We start from the raw sequence: 19,578 nt of genomic DNA, 5'->3' as shown, positions 1-19,578 counted from the left end.
TCCCGGCAGTTACTATTTAAATTTTGCACATGTGCGGTAGCGCTCCCTCTGGTAATAACACTACTGCGCACACTCCAGCGCCATTTTCCTGTAGAGAACATTGCGAACATTAAGGACTTTTCTTTTAATGTTTGCTCCTGTACATCTTATCTTCAACAAGAGCAAAAGATTATGCAAATGAAAATCAAAAATTTACAACCTTTACCCCATTTACTTCCTCCCGACAGAGTATAATCTCCCCTTATTGGCCCCAAATCAGTGTATTGACCCCTGTATTGGGCTGTATACAATATTGGCCCCACATATTATATTGTACCCTGTTTGGCCTCCACACTGTATATTGTCCTCTATTTTGTCCCCACACTTTAAATTAGCTTCTTTTTTCACCCTCACAACGTATCTTGCTCCCTTTTTTGACCCTCACCATGGTTATTTTCCCCCTGTATTCGCCCCTGCACTGTATATTGCTTTTTTTTTACACCCACATGATCACTCAATAAACTGAATTATTATTTTAAGCTCCTACTTAGAACAGCCTCTGCTTTTATTGCAAATGTAATGGGAATTGTTATGCCATATAACAACAATTAATTAATTATTCTTTTATTTTTTTTATTTTTTTATTTTATAGAATTTTGCAAGATGGATGGATTTAAACTGACAAAAGGTAAGTTGTATAATTCAAAAAAGGAAGGGCCATTGGTAAACCTGTCTGATCCAGCAGAAAAAGAAAGATTATTAGAAAACATGGTCCAAACTGGCCTAAAAAAAACGAAATATTCTTGTTACGCCAAGGGTCAGTCGAACTATGTCTGGACCTTTAAGAGATGCAATAGTTTTGTTTTCATGTTGCAGTGATGGCTCTAATGATTCATAGTCAGACTCTGTACACATATGGAGCTAGTTTAAAAAAATAAAATAAAATATATATATATATATATATATATATATATATATATATATATATGTATTTTTGGGTGTGAAAAACCCCCACTTTTGTAAAGAGAATTTGTATAATTTGCTTTCTGAAACTCTGTCTATCAATCCACCGGAATCAATACTAATGAATGAAAAGGTAATATCTCGCCAATGGAGGCAGCGATTCACAAGGGGAAAACAGTTTGATTCAGGTGACCCTGACATATCTATCTGCTGGTCCAGGTTGATATGCTGGGTCCTGGCCAGCTGCAGATAGCCCACTCCTACATATTAGTATAAAGTGACTTGTTGATCAATCAGAATGAAACCTTGACTTGGTCAGAAATCGCTTTATACAAACAGGCAGGAGAGTGACACTGCAGCCGACTGTGTAGTGCAAAACATAGCAGCTGCAGAAGCCGAAAGATACCACATTTTTAAGAAACACCTAATGCAAGTGGTTTTTTATCCTTAAATTTCTGTAAATCACTAAAAAATAGCCCTAGCCATGTTATATTCGTATTGCTATTCTGTTCTTTTCTCGCTTCACATGTTTATCTCTGACACATTATTGTACTCAGTTACTTCTATCATATTTTTTCTCATTACAGATCCTTTCATTGGGACAAAGGGATTTATACAGACTGACAGAATGCAAAACCAGTTTAGAATAAGAAATTTCCAGAATGATATTCTCATTGCTGACCCAGAAGATAGCTCTGCCACTTTCCAATCAGAGGCCGATGCTGAAGGTAGATTTATGTTGTCTGATGTTTTTAACTTAAATTAAGAAACAACAAAAAATATATACATGTATATACAGTGGAGAGTTACGAAAGTGAAATTCATATAAAGTAGAAAGGAATAGATTTTTGTGAAAAAGTCACTTTTGTGTTGCAGATTTAGACAAAATAAAATAAATAATTCCCTGATGCTCTGGTGTCCACTGCCGTAATCCGTTTGGTCACACTCCATGCTTTGGCCCTTGGAACCTATGCACCCCATGTGATCGCTGAGGCCAATCAGCTGCCTGGTGAGGGACTGGTGACATATGTGAGTGACATCACTGGTCCCTCTCCAGCAGACACCTAATTGGCTGTCATATGGGGTGCAGGGGGAATGAGGTACAATGCATGACCGAATATGCTGTGGTGTCAGACACTGTAATGCTGGGGATAGCTGAGTAAGTTTATTATCTTAATGTTATTCCTCTGTGAGAATAATGTCCCATAGTGCACACAGTACAATGTCCCAGACTGACCCAAATTGATACCAGATGCAAGCTGACAGATGTAATGGTGAGGGTCTGCAGCTTATCCCATCAGGAAACCTCATGGGTGGATTTTGCACTGAATGAGAATAGATGTAAGCGACAGTGAAATATATATTTAGAGTGTGTATATGGTGTACAGCAGCGGTCTCAAACTTGCGGCTCGCGGACCAACTGCGGCCCTCAGGACGATAGTTTGCGGCCCCCGCGCAGCTCCCTGCATGTCCCGCTATGTCCCTTTAGTGTTTTACTTAAACTTACCTCCGATCACTCCCCCGCTCTTATAACAGCAATAGAAAGTGATGGGTGATTGGTGGAAAGCTAGTACTACTGAAGTTTAAAACTCAAGGCCCTGTGTGTGACGTCAGACGTCACATGAATAGGGAGGCGTATCTTAGTGTGCCGGCAGGAAGATGAAGAGATGTAGTACTGAGAGGAATGTGAGATGCAGAGTGGAGTGTGTGTGTGTCGGTAACCTAGGGGCAGAGATGGAGGGGGGACATGAAACTGGGGCCACAGATGGAAGGGGGACATGAAACTGGGGGCAGAGATGAGGGGAGCATGAAAATGGGGGCAGATGGAGGGGGGACATGAAAATGGGGGCAGATGAAGGGGGATATGAATTTGGGACAGATGGAAGGGAACACGAAACTCGGGGCAGATGGAAGGGGCACATGAAACTGGGGCAGATGGAGGGACAACATGAAACTGGGGACAGATGGAGGGGGGCATAAAATGGGGCAAATGAAGGGGGATATCAAACTGGGGGAGAAATAGTGGGGGAGATGAAACTGGGGGTAGATGAAGGGGGGGCACTTAAACTGGGGACAACTGGAGGGGGCAGTAATCCGTGGGAATAGCTGGAGGGGGACCTGTCTGTTTCTAGTTGTCCCCAGTTTATTCTCACCGTCCAGCTATCCCTATGGTTTAATGTCTGCTTCTAGCCTCCCGAGTTTAATGTCCCCCTCTAGTTGCCCCCAGTTTAATGTCCCACTTCAGCTGCCATTAATTTATTGCCCCCTCCAACTACCCCCACTGTTTTATGTCCCCCTCCAGCTGCCTCAGTTTCATACCCCCTCTAGTTTCCCCCAGTTTAAACTGGGGCACCAGGAGAGGGACTTAATACTGTGGGACAGTTGGAAGGGAACATTATAATGTGGGGACATATAATGTATGGGTGACTGTAGGAGGATTATACTGTGTGGGGGCACATGAAAAATGAATAAGAATGGGCGGAGACATAATAAAATTGGGCGGGGTTTAAGAACATAGAGGTTTAAGAACATTCTCTATGGCTTTCTCTTTCATTAGAGATGCATCTGATTTTTTTTGAATAAATTACAGGAAGTTACTATTCCTAGTGTTGATAACTTGATACAGTTTTCCTTTGATGCAACTTCATTGTACACCTCAATAGATCATCACAGAGGGGTAGAAGTAGTTAGGAAAAAATTGAGTACATCAGATTATTCTCCAAAGGATTGTGATTTGATTTTTAGGTTATTGAAATTAGTTTTGACTCACAATTATTTTCTTTTTGGAGATTATTATTATTTACAATTGAAGGGGATGGCGATGGGTGCCAATATGGTGCCTACATAAATGAATGGGTTTTTAAACTCACCACTGGCAAGCCATCTCCTATGCAGTTTCTCCATGAAATAGGACAGAAACCCAAAGGGCAGACAGGGGAGCAAGTGTGAACACCCCCTAACAATGTTATTTATGTTCCCTCATCTCCTCTGGTCCTCTGATTATAATACTCTGGCGTCTGAAAAGACCACAGAGTATAATGATAACAGTGCGTGGGGTTTGAGGGCCCGCGGCCTCACTTGCCAATCCTTGCTCTTGTTCACAGCCGCATCCACATGCAGGTGGTCATGAGCAACAGAGGGGATCGGTAAGTAAGCAGGGCCCATTACCTGCTGGGCTTAATCCAGCAGGTAGCGGCCTATTTAAACAAAAACAAGAAACATCAGGGGTCCACTGGGGCCCCTAATGTCGCGGACTCTATGGCAACTGCTACCCCAGTAGTTATGCCACTAACATTTAACAACAAAAACAGCAGATACTAAATTTTTCCTTATTTTGGGGCATTCATAAAATAATAGATTATTCCTTAAATTTACTCATCTCTTTTTTATAGGGAAAAATCAAGTGTTCTACCAGTTCCTATTCAAAGAGGTTGCTGGCGATGAGGGTAGAATACCAGTGGCCATCATTTGCGAAATAGACGATAAGAATTATATCCTCAGTATAGAGGGTGATTCAGTTATTTTTAAGGTAAGATCTAATCCTAAATAAATATCCATGACCTACTGTATCCAATATATGGCTAATATACTACTCACAGCTAGAAAGATCAGGAAGCTGCAGGTCTGTGGAGCCATCTGCTACTGATAGCCTGCAATCCCAAAGATTAGGCAGGGACGGTTTATTACCATCCCTGCCTTTCCAATAACTTTATGCAGATCAGTCACTGGCGCTGTCTATACGTAATGGGAAACACCATTATGCAATCCCCCCCCCCCCATAAGGGTCATAAGTTGCAGAAGCCTATAGGGCTCAGATCAGCTCTGCATCGTGTATTAGGAGGTTATATTTCTCCTGTAACTGGGGTTATAAGTGGTTACAAATAACTTTGTAATATATCTTGTCAAATAGAAATGCCTTCTTTTGTTCTTAGGCCAGTGCTCTGCTTCCCATGCTCTTCTCCTCACTAAAAAAAACAAAACACTTTCAGTCTGAAAATCTCTGTTACATTCATCTTGGGATGGACTGCAGGTGACATGACTAAAATTAGACATCTATGGAATCTATGAAAAGGGTAGGGGTAGGAATGAGCACAGGCAGAGAGAAATAGATGCAAAAAACAAATGCTGGAGCTAAATAGGAGCTTTCTGTCACAACCAAACTACTTTATTCACATCAATGCAGATAAATACTTCTCTTTATATGCCCTGCGAGTGAAAGAAAGAAAGTTATTGAGCAGATTCTCCTCTACTTACTGTGTACAGTATATGCCAACAAGACTCATCTTTCTCTATCTCAGAGAAAAGTGAAAAATGCAGAGGAAAAAACAGCTAAATAATGTAGAATACAAGTCATATAATAGGCTGATATATTGTCAAACCTAGGTTGGCCGAGCTTCTCTGCTGCCTGGGGTGATCAATTTAAAGTCCCCCTCATCCTTCCAAAAGAAAAATATCCAACCATGCGATCTTTGGTTCCGTGTTGGGGCCCCCTGTAATTAAAACTGTAGGTCAGGCTCCTCATTTGCATATCAAAAATTCCCCTTATTTGCCCCACTTACTGGCCCCCACAGTATATTATCCCTATTACTAGCTTCCACAGTGTATTACCCCATTTATTGGTATACACACAGTATAACACCCTCTTTTATGACCTTCACACAGTAAATTGCCCATTTGTCCAGTCCTTACAAAGTATATTTCTCCCTTTACTGACCCCCATAACATATTGCCCCCTCTTATGACATCTACACAGTATACTGCCCCCTTTACTGGTCCCCTCCTCATGTTGGCCTCCTCACACAGTATATCCCCCTTTTTTGACCTACCTTGGATATGTCTTAGGTTGGACCTGAATTTTTCCAAAAGTTTCGGACTCGAAAATTGACTTTCTTCATAATATTTCACTAGAGATCATGAGTTAGGGTGCGTTCACATATGTACATATATATTTACTTGATGGTGGACGCCGGTGAACACACTTTTACTATAAGTAGTTGAGTACCCCTGTTCTTTTGGCCTCAGCAGCCCATCATGCCTCGTGAACCATCATGTTGTAAACTGATGGTGAAACTGATGACAATTTATGGTTTTAGAGTAGAAATTTGTACAAAAGCCTGATGACAAGTGACGCATTTTCACATCAGTTTTGGCATCAGTTGGAATGACTAAGGGACAAAAAACTGATACTAATGTAACTGATAAGTGTGAATGTACCCTAACTAATGAAATTTCATTAACAGGAGAGTGAATTGCCACTAACGATCCCATCAGAGACCAGCGAATTTATCTTCTACCAAAGAAACCATGATAATGATTTGACATCTCTAGAGTCATCGCTGGAGAGAGGATCTTACCTTGCATGTTCCGACTATGGCTCGATTCTGATACTAAAGCGCTGTTCGGAAGATGAAATTGATGAAACTGCAAAATTTTACTTTGGTAATAATGTACTTTGTGTTAAGTTGGAAACAACATGGTGTCAATGACATCTCAACACATCTTTATTATTAAGCTCTTGGTTAGAAAGGATCAGACTTTTGCTGGTTTTAGACGCTGTGTTCGGTCTGGGAAACATTGTCTTTGTGTACAGAATAGATGTGTGATCAGTCTGAAACCCAAAGCACCAGACATCACTATTCTTCCAAACTGCGGGATATGCGGTCGTCACATGGACCATGCTACCCAGACTGAACACAGTCACAGTTATCTGAAACCAGCTTTAGGATATGTTCTCACCTAGCAATTTGCAACGGATTTGGGGGCAGATTTTGCTCCTGAAGCCACAACATATTCTACCCAGAATCTGCCTTCCAGTGTTTTCAAAGGGAGGTAGAGATCGCAGCAGGATGGTGAAAAAATCATCGTCCTTCTCAATCTTGCTGTGGATTTCGCGGCTCAAGACTCCATACTTAGGAGGCCTATTCAGCTCAGCCTTATCAGCAGCAGAAATCCACAATTTAATGTTGATTCGGCGCATTGACACCCCATCGTGGGTACCACATGGCCGAATACAGCAGCAGACAATGTAAAGGTGAACATTCCCTAAGACTTCCAGATAACACTCTTCTATTTTATTTGTATTCCTATGACCTGCAATGATGGTTTGGGGGACAGATGAGGTGAAAATACATAAATTTGGAGCACTGTTCACATTAAAAGCCTTTCCCATTTATTAAAAAAATATATTTAATAGGACTATGAATGGATATGCAAACATATAACTATAGTACTTACCTCCGTACAATTCCCATTTTGATTCAGATACTGCCTGGGTTCCTTCTGTTGTCCACTTCCTGGAATCCTACACATGGGAAATACCTGAAGACGCCCACTCAATCAAATACTGGCTTCAGTGGTTACTGCCATCCTAAGCAAGTGATTGGTTGAATGGGCAACTCAAAGCAGGAAGTGGAGAACAGGGATCCAGGCAGCCTCGGAGCCAAAGTGACGGGAATCGGGTGGAGACCAATGTTAGCATCTCCATTCTAAGCCTTAAACACATTGAGCCCAGAGTACAGTATAAAACATTGGTTTGTAGTAATTTCCCCCAGTGTTTCTAAACTACAGTTTCTAATTTATTTATTTTTTTGAAAATTACAGAAAACGTTCCCACGCAAGAAAGCTTCATAATACAACCTGATATCCCCAATATCCCATATTATTTACGGAATATACGTAGCGACCTACTCATTGCTGACCCAAAAGATTCCATTGCTACTTTTAAGTCAGATGGACACCCTGAAGGTAAGCTTATTCTTAGGTTCTCTGTTTGTTGGCACATTGTTTTGATTTGAAAATATTGGAATATTTCATGGATATGGCACTTAAAGGGATCGCTCCACCACAAAGCTGACAGTGAGCTGAATTCAGTGTACTGTAAGTTTTGCAGGTATGTTCCCCGGTTCTAGAGATATTGGTGCAATAAGTTTTGACTACCAATATCACTGCACTGTCAGAGGGGCCGGCCACACAGCTCAGCGTGGTGGAAGAGTGGGGAGGAATGCCCCCTTCACAGTGCAAGTCTATACAAGTGTACAATCAAAAGGGTGTCAGCTGTGAGGCTGGTCAGGAGAATGGGGGTCCTGAAAGTGAAGCCCCGTTGTGAATTAAATGTAACTTTTGTTACCAGAACTTCATTCACTTCAATGGAGCAGGTAGACATTGCAGTCCAGAAATCTCCTTTCAAGTGGGTTGTCGGCCACATATGTGCACTAGCACTTCCGTAAAGATGGCGCCGTTCTGCTGCAGCACGGCTGCCATAGCTACTGGGTCCCGGCTGTTATGTACAGCAGAGACCCGGAGCTAATGCCCACTCTGATTGCGGGCATGGCAGGCCAGGATCACTCCGTAAAGTCAAAAAATTACCCCCAGGGCCGATCCCCACTGGTCCTGTACCTTTCCAGTTGCAGGCAAGCTCCCATATCAGGAGATCATGGAACCAACCTATTCCCATAGTAGCCTAGAGCCTAAGGAAGGCTTACAGGCCTGTAACAGTATTTTTTTTTTTGGCTGCTTTTCATCTGATAAATATATTGAATAAAAGTGATCAAAGCCATAGACAGTCACCAAAATGGTAAAACTAAAAAGTGCTGTGGGCCCCACAAAAAAATTATGCCCTATGCATTCCCTTACATGGAAATATAAAAAAGAATATAAAAATGAATGTGTCAGAATATGGCGACGTTAAGAAAAACTTTTTTTTGCAGATTTAAATTTATGTTAAGGGGTTAGGATGTAAATAAAACCATATAAATTTGGTTTTCCTGGAATCGTACCAAAACATAGAATACAGGTGACATGTCATTTTGACTGCAGAGTGAACGCCATAAAAACGAAGCCCGTAAGAATGTCACAGAAATGCACCTTTTCTACAATTCTACCCCATTCTGAATATTTTTCCAGCTTGCCAGTAGATGGGACATAATAATTTAAGGTACCACTATGAAGAACAATTTGTCCCGCAAACATTAAGCTCTCAAAAAATAAAGGAAAAATAGAGAAGTTATAGGGTTTGGAAGGCGGGAATCAAAAACAACAATTAAAAAATGTCACCAGCAGGAAGGGGTTAATCTGATTTAAAAACTTACATTTTTTTTTTTATTTTTTTTTTATTTTTTTTAGCGGAGCAAGCAGTGTTTTATCTGAACACATACAAGTCTAATGATACATCTTCTAATGCATTGCCAGTGGCCATCAGCTGCCATGTTGGGAAGAAGAATTACATCTTGTGCATACAAAGTAATTCTGTTATCCTTAAGGTAAGATCCAAGTCCCTGTAATGCCTGGCTCCTCTTTAGGGTCCTCATCTCTTAGAAGTATGATATGATATTGTATCACACACCGTTACACTATAGATGTTTGTACCGTATACTTGGCTCAGTTATACAGTTTTCCCCAATAAACTTCTTTTTTAAAGGGGCTCTATCATTGGTAAAAGTCATTTTTAACTAATCACATCCTTGTATAGACTTTAGAAAGGCTATTTCACAGGTACCTTTAGTATGTAAATTGCCTCAGTAGTGTTTGAATAAGTCAGTTTTTATTTGTATGCTAATTAGGCGTGCACCCTCAAGTTGTCAGCCAGCTCTCCTCTCTATGCTGTGTGCTGTCTATGAGAGCAGGGAGGAGGAGTCAGCAGCAACAGCCTGTGCTGTATATGCAGAAGACAGTGCACAAAGAGACTTCTGGGGTGCACCGAGAAGCTAATTAGCATATGGATAAAAATGGACTTATTCAAAATCTAGTGAAGCAATTTACATACCAAAGGTAGGTGTGGAATAGCCTTTCTAAAGGCTATGCAAGTATGTAATTAGATAAAAATGACTTTTCCAATGATAGAGCCCCTTTAACCCTTATATTGTAATCTCTAATATATACATGGTTTTTTGTCATTGAGTGTAGTTTTGCAGAAATAGAACTTGTAATTTATCAATCTGACTACCAGATTTTTCACATTTCTCTCTTTATACCAATGTGAATACGGAGATCGCTGTCAATCACTGGTTAGGCCCAAGTGGGGATTTAAATAAAAGACAAGTTACCGTATATACTCGAGTATAAGCCAAATTTTTAAGCACAATTTTTGTGCTGAAAAAGCCACCCTCGGCTTATACTCGAGTCAAGCAAAAAAATAAACATCTTTTTTTTCTTTTGGGGGGGTCTATGACCAGCCGCAATAGTAATGTATAGCATCTCGCATAAAATAGTGGGGGAAAAAAAGAAGCTTTAAGGAATATAATAAAATGATAAAATAAAAGTTGTAAATCCCTCCTTTCCCTAGAATACATATAAAAGTAGAAAATGACTGTAACACACATACACATTAGGTATCCCTGTGTCTGACAGTGCCCGGTCTACTGAATATAGGGGATCTGCAGTGCTCCTGTTCCATCAGGAAGGGGTTAATAGGAGCACTGCAGACACCCTATATTCAGCCAGGCTGAATTCCAAGTGGGGGGGAAAAAAAACAGTCCTCAAGCTCAGGGAAGGGGCAGACAGACACCCCCTCCCCTTCCCTAGCACCCAGCAACTACTGCACACAAAAACCATTTTAATTTTTGAAATTTTCCAGTAGCTGCTGCATTTTCCCCCCTCGGCTTATACTCAAGTCAATAAGTTTTCCCAATTTTTTGTGGTAAAATTAGGGGGGTCGGCTTATACTCGGGTCGGCTTATACTCGAGTATATACGGTATACTGAATTGTGCCCCATAAAATGATACCAATCTGCTGGGTTCCTTCTGATCCATACCCTGATGCCCACAGATAGGATTACTTGTACCTTGCCACGTGACCGGTTACATTTTCTTTTGTGATCATAGACTATGACTTTGATAATAAACTATTTTTTCATGAACAGGAAGGCAAACTGCCTGAAGTTATACCATCAATGACCAGTGAATACATTTTCTATGCAACTGATTTTTCTGCTGCACAACCTGACAACAATTTACTGAAGTTTGAGTCGTCATCCAAGCGGCAATGTTTCCTTGGATGGCAAACAACAGACTTGGAAAGAAAACTGATACTAAAGAAAGAAGTAAATGACATTGATGAAACCAAATGCTTTGCTCTGAAAGAAAAAAACTGATGTAAAATCTACAGGTATACAAGCGCTGCCATCATCCATGTTACCTATCCATGTCAGAAATACAAACACCACCGTGGGGGCCAATGTGTTATTTTTTTACATTTGTATATAGAAATAAATTTTTTTTTTAACTCATTGCTTATTAACTGAATGACTGACATCGCTGCACAATCCTGCCAACATCCCTCTGTATTTTTCCTGTATCTTTATGCACTGTTCCTCTGCTATTCCACCTGGAAACGTATGAGTAAATTATCAACTGGTTACTACTCTTCCCCTCATCCATGGGGAATGTCACTCACCTGTCCCCGGCGCTCCAGGCTCTGCTGCCACTGTCTGTTCTAGCACATGCCATAAAGTGCCTGCCAGAAGTCCTGCACCGCACATGACCACCGAGGCCAATCAGTGGCTTCGCTAGGTCACCACTTCCTTCGGAACTTCTAATGGCAACTTCAATGTGTGCTGGGGAGGGCAGCGGTGGTGGACAACGGAACAATGGGGACAGGTGAGCATAAAGGATTACACCCAGGGACAAATTTGGATAAGTGTAAGGGGGTTCTGTACCAGCAAATTGGGAGCTTCTAAACTACTTCCCAGTGTGTGGAACGCTTAGATATTTTTGAGACAATCAGTAGTAGTGGATAGGGTAATGGGCCATCCTGCACGGGTAATGGAAGGAAGAGGATAGGGACAATCTGGTTTCTCTGTCCACACCTTTACTCAATGTTTCTGATTTGGTAGCATTAACCTTGTAGTAAGATTCTGCAGCAAATGCCTCCGAGATGGATTGGAAAGCTGAAATGGGAACAATAAGTTTAGTGACAGACAGTATCACATCAGCATAGAGGCCAATTTTGTGAAATGATTTACCAACAGATATGCCAGCAATAGAAGGATTAGTTTGAATGGCTTTTGCCAACGGTTCCATCACCAATGTAAAAATATTGGAGGTTAGGGTCGGCCTTGGGGAGTGCTGTTGTTGATGTTTAGCCCCCTGGATCTAGACACACCAGAGTGGGCAGTACCCTATAGAGACAGTCAGCTAATATTGTAGAATAAATGTTGACATCACCAATCAGTAGGGAGATCGGATGAAAGTTAAGGGGAGTGGTTGGTGTCTTCCCAGGTTTGGGCAGTGTTATAATTGTCGCCATCAATTGCAGCATTATTAAAGAAAGCAGTAAACAGGGGGCCAGGATTGTGGAGAATTGTTTATAATAATTATTGGTTAAGTAGTCAATGTGTTAGGGAATTGCTAGGACAGCAATTCCCCAGTAGCTGTTGAACCCTGGGACAGGACACAAGAGACAGTGAGCCCTAAGCTGAAGCCTCCAACTGTCCCTTCCTATTGCCAGGCCCTATCCTACGTAATAGGCGGAAACCACGAAGACGGTCCCTTCCTGTATATGTGAGACACAAAATGCAGACAAGACGGACAACAACAAAGGGAGGTCAGCTAGCCAAGGGTCAGTAACAGTTGAGCAATGCAGTACCAAATCAGAGTCCAAAGAATAGTCAGTAGGGAAAGCCAAAGGTCAAGGATAAGAACGCAAGCAAAAATAGTGACAGCAAGGAGCAAGTATGCACAAGGCAATAGCAAGCACTGGTGTGAATGAGAGCCAAGAATAAATAGGGAGGAAGAACCCGCCCTGAACCTGACAGGAAGGCAGGCTGTCAATCACAGGGCAAGAGAAAATTTAACCACTTAATGGACAGAGGCAACAAGGGCAGAAGACGGGTGTGGTGCAAATACAATCACAGTACTAGAGCCGTGTTCACACAGTGCAACTAAAAACTTTAAGCAAATTATCAAACTGCACACGCCTCCTGCGCCGCAGCACGCAAGCAGAGGAAGGCGCAGAGACTCGAACAGGCAGAGATGTTACACAATGTCTGAAATGTTCTTCCTCTCTTAAGATGGGATCCAAGTTTAATGAAGATGCTCTTAATGAATGCTTTATGCGCATTACACAAAATATGTGGGTCAGTAACAGACCCCACATTGAAGAGGAAATAGGATTTGAGTTCAGACATAACTAGATCTAAATTTTCTGAATTATTTAAGAGAGAGTGTTAGGGAATTGCTAGATGACAATTCCCCAATAGCTGCTGGAGAACCCTGGAGGAAGGGGCACAAGAGACAGTGAAAAAAAGTTTTATTTAAACCTCATACTATAGGATCCATTCTTGGAGTGATGAATTTTTGGGAAAAGCTTCTTTTGTTCATTGTACTATTTTGGAAACCAATAATTTAGCACATTCTACACAATCCACAGCAACTTCATGGGCTGTAGACGCACAAGTATCTATCCTGGATATTTGTAATTCTGCTTCCTGGAACTCTTCTACTTTCATCAAACTCCATCGCCTGGATATCCATTCTGAGACCAGCCTTTGGCACGGTAGTGCTTAATTCAGTTTCCAAATGATGATCTCACCCCTCAGGTAGCTAGCAACCCTGTTTCCTCCAAAATAAGATATCCCCTGAAAATAAGACCTAGTGCAATTTTTACCAAGCTTAGAACTATAAGGCCTCCCCTGAAAATAAGACTAGCGGCAGTCATTGCTACAGCTCCCCCTCAAGGTTTACATTAGAGTTAGCAGGTCATTTAGGGCTCTTAAAAGACCGCAGAGTATAGTTGTTGATGGGTGGTCCACGATGGGGCATAATACTGTGTGCAGGGGCCACTATGGGGCATAATAGTGTGTGCAGGCGCCACTATGGAGCATAATATTGTGTGCAGGGGTCACTATGGGGAATAACACTGTGTGTAGGGGCCACTATGAGGAATAATTCTGTGTGCAGGGGCCACTATGCCATAGTCGGGCTCTTCGAGGGTGGGGTCAGTTGGGGTCTTTGGGGGGGCCATGTCAAAAGTTCACCACGGGGGCCCACCATTCCTAGTTATGCCAATGCTATCCCACCAGTGATATGCATATGTGAGCTGGGAGAGGCCAGTTGCCTCTCTGGGTTAGTAAAAAAGGAGATCACACACACCTGATGTGGCAAATATATGTCGCTGGTCTGTAAAGGACCTGTGCGTAGTATAGTGACCCACATCGATCAGACAGTTTCTCTTTAAATATACATGCTATGAAGTAACTCCAGTAATATATGAGCTTCCTAGTAACATCAATGGTCTGTTTTCAGATGGCGCATAAGGGCGAGTTCACACCTGCACCCAGATTCCGCTTTGTGGGTTTGCTTCTCTGACGAGAAGACGACGAAAGGTAGGAGAAGAACTTTCTTAAGGCTATTCCGATGTGGTATCTAGAAAAATAATGTCTGAGTGATAGGATCCCTTTAAATGCACTATTCAATTATGAAAAGCTGTTTAGAACTGGAGGTATGTTTTAAGTCTTCTTCTCCAGGTGTAAGTACACTAATCCCCATAAACCCCCAAACTGTATTATCTAGCCTATCTCATTCTGACTGCCTGAGATCCTATTTGTCTAAACTCACCCCCCAAAATGGACACCTTCTCTATCAGTCTGGACTTTTTATACTGCCTATCAGTGACCATAGTCCTATAGTTTCTCATGATTGTCTGTCCTCAGTCATGATGGCTGCTTATGGTGCATTATGGATGAGCCTGCCTGCTCACTGTGGTCATGTCATCCTTTTCTCTAAGCCTTTCACATGAGGGCTCCCATTTTATGTACCTTCTATAAATCAAACTGCAAAAATGTTCAGATTCGCTCAGATTTGAGCTTTATCAAAATGAGTAACAGATCTGGGGGAAATGAACCAGTTTACTCATCGCTAATTCGTACCCCGGACCCTATCAATAAAAAGAAACAGTGCTAACCTCTGACCCACCACACTGTCCTCAACATAGGCTATTGTATAAAATGCAAGGAAACAGATACATAACAATTCCTAGACAAAAACAAAGAAAAAACATTTTGATACAGAAACTTCGCTGTGGTGTTACTCAAGAGAAGTTTCCTCACTCATTTCCTAAGATTGCTGAGACTTAGCAAACCAATTAAAACTGATAGGAGGGACATACGTGGGGTGTGATAGACAGGTTTGTTCCAGCGAAGAGACATGCAATGTTTAGGTGTATCGCACAGGTACAATGACATCATCACTGTGAAATGTGGAGACTCCCATTAACCACAAATAAAAAGAGAATTGATCTCTCCGTACAGACAGTAGATACAGGCGGCGTTCAGGGGAATCAGCTTTACAAAACAGCTTCTCTATTCAATCCGAGAGGTTCAAGGTAGGAAGAATATAAGAATATATATATATATATATATATATATATATATATATATATATATATCCTATTAATATTATAAATGTGAAAGTTTGTGGGTTTGTGAGTTTGGATGTTCGGATGTTTGTTCCTCAATCACGGAAAAACCGCTCCACCGATTTGGCTGAAATTTTCCACAAACATAGTTAATACACCCGATTGCGCAATAGGCTACTTTTTGTCACAATAGCGCACATACGTTTGTGCCAGGACCCCCACAAAACCCAAACTCACACCACCATCTCTGCAATCTCACACACTTTGGACCATAGCAAGCCACAAAATTCATATTGCCCTCTACAGCCTCGCCCCTAACCCCACACAATCACATATACATAGACTTTACCACTTTGCCCCTCACCTTAACGATACTCCAGGGGGCTCTCTTTAACGCTCCGGAGCAGCCATGTTTGCCGACCCCCACCGCTCTGACAATCCGCAACACCACCCACCCATGTCAATACCCCTAGGTGGTCTAATAAATGCAAAAAAAAAAGTTTACAAAAAGTAAAAAAATATATAAAGAAAATAAATAAAAAGGATTAAAAATTCAAATCACCCCCCTTTCCCTAGAACACATATAAAAGTAGTTAAATACTGTAAATCACATACATGTTAGGTATCCCCGCGTCCGAAATCGCCCGCTCTACAAAGCTATACAAATATTTTTCCTGTTCGGTAAACGCCGTAGCGGGAAAAATGGTCAAAAGTGCCAAACCGCCATTTTTTCACTGTTTTGATTCTGATAAAAAATTGAATAAAAAGTGATCAAAGCAATAACATTTCCCGAAAATGGTAGAACTACAAAGTACACCCAGTCCCGCAAAAAAAGACGCCCTATACATCCCCATACATGCACGTATAAAAAAGTTACGGCTGTCAGAATATGACGACTTTTCAAAAAATAATTTTTTAACACACTTTGGGATTTTTTTAAGGGGTCAAAATGTAAATAAAACCATATAAATTTGGTATCCCCGGAGTCGTAACGAAACACAGAATACAGGGGACATGTCATTTTTGTTGCACAGTGAACGCCGTAAAACCAAAGCCCGTAAGAAAGTCGCAGAACTGCATTTATTCTTCAAATCCACGCCATTCAGAATTTTTTCCCTGCTTCCCAGTACATTATATAGAATAAATAATGGCGGCATCATGAAGAAAAAATTGTCCCAGGAAAAATTAAGACCTCATATGGCTCTGGGAGCGGAGAAATAAAAAAGTTATGGGGTTTAGAAGGAGCGGAGTCAAAAACGAAAATCAAAAAATGCCATCGGCGGGAAAGGGTTAACTTCAAATACTTCTGTCCCAAAGTCACTATGTAAAGTTTCTCACAACACCGTATATATAACAGCTCAAATACAAATTACATTCAACACAAAAGTCTCACGTATTCTCTGAATTATAGCAAAAACAAGATACAAACTTACATTTCATATCCCATCCCTTATACACAGTACGAAAACCTTACCCGCGCCTGTATATACCCACTTCTACAATCACCGCAGACGAAGTCGCGGGTAACAGCTAGTATATGTATATATATATATATATATATATATATATATATATATATATATATATTCTGATATATATAGCAATATAGCACAGATAAAACTTTCTTGCAACTTTTCATCTCCCTGCTTCGTCATGGGATTAAACTGTATTGGTGTGCACAGCATAACACATCGATACAGCTATGGAGCTCCCGAGATTCAACCCATCAGGCTGAAAGCCTGATGCTCTGGATTCCGGGGGCCCCTTAGATTTGGAGAAAAAGAACCTTGAAGTTTTATGAAAATGAGGCAGTTCTGCTTCAGTGCATTGCTTCAGCCCTGGGAGCACTGCTCTGCTTGGGTAGGATGGGTGATGTCATAGCAATAGGAGGATAAGGGTGATGCACACAGCAGGTGGTAGGGGACTGAGCAGCAAGAGCAGTACTCCAGGGAGCTATAGATATTGTTTATCACTGCAATGTGTTTTGTAACATGGTGGTGGCCATTGAGTATGTTTGGAGGAGATGATACTGATCACCTGTCCCCACTGATCATCTGATTGAAGGGGCTGCAGCATTTGGACAAGTGCTTACTAATCTCAGCACAGTACATTGTACAGTCATGGCCAAATGTTTTGAGAATGACACAAATATTATATCTTCACATGATCTGCTGCCCTCTGGTTTTTATGTGTGTTGTCAGATGTTTTTATCACATACAGAAATATAATTGCAATCATATTATGAGTAACAAAAGCTTATATTGACAGAATGAGTTAATGCAGCAAGTCAATATTTGCAGTGTTGACCCTTCTTCTTCAGGACCTCTGCAATTCTCCCTGGCATGCTCTCAATCAACTTCTGCACCAAATCCTGACTGATAGCAGTCCATTCTTGCACAATCAATGCTTGCATTTTGTCAGAATTTGTAGGTTTTTGTTTGTCCACCCGTCTCTTGATGATTTACCACAAGTTCTCAATGGGATTAAGATCTGGGGAGTTTCCAGGCCATGGACCCAAAATCTCTATGTTTTGTTCCCTGAGCCATTTAGTTATCACCTTTGCTTTATGGCAAGGTGCTCCATCATGCTGGAAAAGGCGTTGTTGAACGCCAAACTGCTCTTGGACGGTTGGGAGAAGTTGATCTTGGAGGACATTCTGGTACCATTCTTTGGTGTGAGAGAGCTGATTCCCTTGGCAGAGAAGCAACCCCACACATGAATGGTTTCAGGATGCTTTACAGTTGACATGAGACAAGACTGGTGGTAGCGCTCACCTCGTCTTCTCCGAATAAGCTGTTTTCCAGATGTCCCAAACAATCGAAAAGGAGATTCATCAGAGAAAATGACTTTACCCCAGTCCTCAGCAGTCCACTCCCTGTACCTTTTGCAGAATATCAGTCTGTCCCTGATGTTTTTTCTGGAGAGAAGTGGCTTCTTTGCTGCCCTCCTTGAGACCAGGCCTTGCTCCTAGAGTCTCCGCCTCACAGTGCGTGCAGATGCACTCACACCTGCCTGCTGCCATTCCTGAGCAAGCTCTGCACTGCTGGTAGCCCGATCCCGCAGCTGAAACACTTTTAAGAGATGGTCCTGGCGCTTGCTGGTCTTTCTTGGGCGCCCTGGAGCCTTTTTGCTAACAATGGAACCTCTCTCCTTGAAGTTCTTGATGATGCAATAGATTGTTGACTGAGGTGCAATCTTTCTAGCTGTGATACTCTTCTCTGTTAGGCCATTTTTGTGCAGTGCAATGATGACTGCACGTGTTTCTTTAGAGATAACCATGGTTAACAGAAGAGAAACAATGATGCCAAGCACCAGCCTCCTTTTAAAGTGTCCACTGGTGTCATTCTTACTTAATCATGACAGATTGATCTCCAGCCCTGTCCTCATCAACACCCACACCTGTGTTAATGGAGCAATCACTGAAACGATGTTAGCTGGTCCTTTTAAGGCAGGGCTGCAATGATGTTGAAATGTGTTTTGGGGGATAAAGTTCATTTTCTAGGAAAATATTGACTTTGCAAGTAATTGCTGTTAAGCTGATCACTCTTTATAACATTCTGGAGTATATGCAAATTGCCATTGGAACAACTGAAGCAGTAGACTTTGTAAACATTAATATTTGTATCATTCTCAAAACTTTTGGCCATGACTGTATACTGGTTGTGTTTGGTACTGCAGTTTAGCGCTATTCGTTGGAATGGAACTAAGTTCCATTATGGCCATGTGACTAATGGACATGATGTCACCAAACATGGTGTAAATGCTGCGGTTTGGCCTTAGCATTTTTAAGTCCCTATATTCAGATATTACAGAAAAATATGCGCAACTTAACAACATCATAAACGCAGGCATCAGGCAGACACAATTTTTTGTAGGTACCACGTCGGAATAGCCTTAAGAAAGGCTATTTGTCTCCTACCTTTCGTTGTCTTCTCCGCACCACCGTTCGCCTACAATCCCGGTTTTTCACGATATGTAAATTAGCTCTCTCGCAGCACTGGGGGCGGGCTCCAGCTCTCAGACAGCACTGGGGGCATCCCCAATGCTGCGAGAGAGCTCTCTCCAGCGCCGCCTCCTCTTCTTCAGCAGAGTCATTTTCAGCCTCTTCTTCCAGCGGTAGCTTGTAACTTCTAAGGCCTCTGGCCTTGAGCAGAGAAAACTGCGCATGCCCACAGGCCATGAGAAAATACTGTGCAAGAGCAAATAAGTTTAATGCAATACATTTGCCCCATTTACTTCCGCCCGACACAGTATAGTCCCCCCTTATTGGCCCAAAATCAGTATAT

This window comes from Leptodactylus fuscus, chromosome 6 (assembly GCF_031893055.1).
Source record: "Leptodactylus fuscus isolate aLepFus1 chromosome 6, aLepFus1.hap2, whole genome shotgun sequence".
NCBI lineage: Eukaryota > Metazoa > Chordata > Amphibia > Anura > Leptodactylidae > Leptodactylus > Leptodactylus fuscus.
The sequence above is the reverse complement of the archived record's forward strand: the minus strand, read 5'-3'. Positions refer to the sequence as shown.